The following is a 3,545-nucleotide window of genomic DNA, read 5'->3' as shown; positions in this document are numbered from 1 at the left end:
ATGTTTTTGCAAACATCCTTAGAGGAGCCACATCTTGGGTTTCGACTAATCCATCTGTAAGCTCTCCCCATCTTTGTCTTTCTATCATTTTCTTTGTTTGGTTGCTTGGAGTGTTTACTCTCTCTTCCTCTTCTCGTCTATGTCTTTTTCATGATTCTATTGCATAAAACCATACCGTAAGGGAACTATCTCTCTCTCTCTCTCTCTCTCTCTCTAGATTGCATTGTTTTCTCATACAATCTCAATGCTTGTACTGATTTCAAGGATCTTGAGCTAACCATAGAGTAATTCTTATTCGTAAAGATTCTAAGCATATGCTCCATGTTATGTACAGAACCCAGAAAATAAAGAGCGAGCTTCTCCTTGTGTTAAGAAGCGCGTCCATGGAAGATAGGACAGTCATATTGACGACCTTGAATGAAACATGGGTGGGTCCTGGCTCTGTCATCGACATTTTCCTCCAGAGTTTCCGGCTTGGCGAAGGGACAGAACACCTGTTGACACATTTGGTGGTCATTGCCATGGACCGCAATGCTTTTGATCGCTGCAAATCCATACATCCCCACTGCTATTTCCTCACTACCCCAACCCTAGGCGTCGACTTTGCTGCTGAGAAACGATTGGTGACAGCAGATCACTACCTCAACTTCAGTTGCAGGAGAATCACCTTCTTGCTCATGGTCCTGGAATTAGGCTGCTGATGTTTGAAAGCAGCCTGGGCATTAATGAAAGAGAAAGAAAGGGGAAGGGGAAGAAGAGAAATCGAAGGAGAGAGAGAGGGAGAGAGAAGGAGAGAGAGAAATGTGAAGGAATCTGAAGAACCACTGCTGTTCATGTATCATGAGGTCGGGGAAGATGAACAATGTTTTTTCTTCCAATTGTCCTTATTACAAGGGTAGTATGGGGATTAAAAAAATATTGCAACGACGGATTTCAACAGAAAACTAACAGAAGGGGGTGTTTGTCTCATGGTCATAGTACAAGGGGGTCTTTGTCGCAAAACAAAGTACATGGGGGGTCTTTGTCACAGACCCCATAGTATAGGGGGCTTTGTAATTTACCCCAAAAACAATACAAACTTTATGAACAACAACTAGGAATGGCAACAAGTAGGGTATCTTTGCAAATTTCCCTACCATTCCTGCACCTACCTATGTATCCCTAATTCTAAACCAGTCTAACTTTTTCTTTCAATTTCCCAAACCCATCCCATTCCAAACCTGTCCCACTTGTTAAACCCTCCGACCCAACGTCTTCTATTAAAAAAGTTTATTAATGCTTATAGTGTAACTTGAACCCGGATTAATTAATGATAACACCAAATCTCTTAGCACTACTTTAAGCCACTAAGCCATCTTGCCTTTTCTGTTAGTTAATGAAATAAAATAGGTTTTATTAACTTTTGTGTTCATCAAAACAATTAATACTTATATATGATTAACAATTCCAACTAAAAATTAAAAGAAATAACATTTAAAATTAGAATTTTATAGACTAAATGAAATAAACAATCTATCAAATCCAAATTTAGATCAAATGATGATTTTAATCCCAATAAATTTATATAAATAAAATATTATTTAAAATTTCTAAATTTGTGCGTGATATATAATATAATGGGTTCATATTTATGCCTCCTAGGTATCGGGTATCAGACACCCTAAAGTCAAAACCCAAACATGTCCCAAACATTATAGGGTTTTAATTTAAAACCCCAAACCCTATAGGATTTTGATAAATGGATCCTATTAGGGTTGGGATGGGTTAGATACCTAAAAATTCCTGCAAAATTGCCATTTCAAGCAAATTTGAAAGAGAAAATAATTTAAAGTTGCAGCTTCACCTTTAAGTGATTGATATAAAAGGCAAATTTAAAAAATAAATAAATTTCAAAAGTGAGATTGAAAAGGCTTAGGGTAACAATTCCTTTCAAGAGATTTTAAAAAATAAACATTTTGGTCAAAAGTAATTGCACAGGCATTGTAGACATTTTCATACCCCCTTTAGAGGATTCTAATAAAGGGGGTCTAATTGCAACTATGGCTCAGTTTGAAAGGAGTACAAAAACAAATTTGTATTGTGCAAATACATAAAAAGTAATATAAAATACAAGGTTTTGCATTCTACATATTTGTATTTGTACTCCTTCCAAATGGAACTTTTGTAAAAAAAAATTGAGGGGAGGTGATTGCAATTACAACTTCAGGTTGGTTTCAGTTTTTACCGAAACTGACCCGAACCATCGGTTTACAATTTTTTACAACCTGAAACCAACCAGTATTGAAGAAAACCTGGCCGACTTAGTAGTTAGTAGTTAGTTCCTAGTTAGTAATTACAACCTACTTAGTTCCTACTTAACTAAGTTGTCTCTATCCTAGTTACAACCTAACTTAATTTCTAGTCTTCTAGTTAGGAATGACATTAATGGCAAGTATTGTAAGACAACTAGACAAGGAATTTTTTTGGAAAAGTTTAAAGAAAATAATTAAAGGATCCTAGTTTCTATGGTATTTTACACTAAATAGGCAACCAATTACAATTATAATTAGGTGTCATTTTTTACTTAGATTAGAAGGTTTCTTGAAATATACAAATTTCAGTCTTCTTTCTCTAATACAGTTTGACTTTCTATTTTCTTGATAACTTCTCTTCTAACTTGGTCCACCCCCCTTAGCCCCTCAACTCAAGCACAATCTCTAATACAATTTAACTCTCAAGCATGGTTGAACTTAGAGCCAAAACCGACCCAAACCAACCCAACCCGACTCAAACCAACCAGGTCAGTTTTTCTTAACACATGGTTGGTTTTGGTTCAATTTTAGGTAATCGGTTGGAAAAATCTCAATAAACTGACCCAACCCGACCCGTGAACAGCCCTAACTTCAGGGGAAGTTTCATCAACAACCAGAAACTTTAGGGGAGGTTTCAGCAATTTACCCTAATATAAATTATTATTTTAGTCTAAAAAAGTATAATTGATGTTTATGAGACACATGCATTTCAAATTAAAATGACACTCATGTATGATGTGGCAGCACATATTTCTTCTTGAATAAACTAGACCAATATGTAGAAACATGAACAATGATATCAACCTTGAAGCTTAAAAAAATTGAGATCAACCTACCTCTTTCATCTTGTGTGTATTTGTGTTCAGTTCATGGGGCTATACAATTGGAGTAGCCCGTCGTCCCCCAATACCCATAATCTCCCAAGTCTAGTGACAACAGGATTTGATCCATCAACTGAAACACCATAAGTTGATATTTGTTTGTTGTGTTTCAAACAAATGAAGATAGCTATCTTCTCCTATCTCTATAGTCTCTCCCTGTATCTATCCACCTGTCGAGCTCTTGCATGTAATGCATTGCTCTGGCTTTCTTTTTTGAATGTTTCAAACAAAGGAAGATAGCTATCTTTTTTTTATTGTTGAGAGTCTTCGGTGATACATGGAAGTCATAGAACCTGTTGCCCCACGGATTAGCCAAGGCCAATGAGGTAAATTCACTCTCTAAGTTCTGAAGGTAGGCCAAAGACTGTGAGGC

At 36.3% G+C, this 3,545-nt stretch overlaps 1 pseudogene; it reads left to right on the top strand.

Moving 5' to 3' along the window:
* Window positions 1-383: 383 nt before the first annotated feature.
* LOC148878456 (uncharacterized protein At4g15970 pseudogene) lies at window positions 384-701 on the top strand (annotated as a pseudogene).
* The last annotated feature ends 2,844 nt before the right edge of the window (window positions 702-3,545 follow it).

This window comes from Nelumbo lutea, chromosome 1 (assembly GCF_056320005.1).
Source record: "Nelumbo lutea isolate HS-2025 chromosome 1, American lotus-T2T, whole genome shotgun sequence".
In the NCBI taxonomy this organism is placed as follows: Eukaryota; Viridiplantae; Streptophyta; class Magnoliopsida; order Proteales; family Nelumbonaceae; genus Nelumbo; species Nelumbo lutea.
Note: the sequence above shows the minus strand (reverse complement) of the source record. Positions and strands in the feature narration are given on the sequence as shown.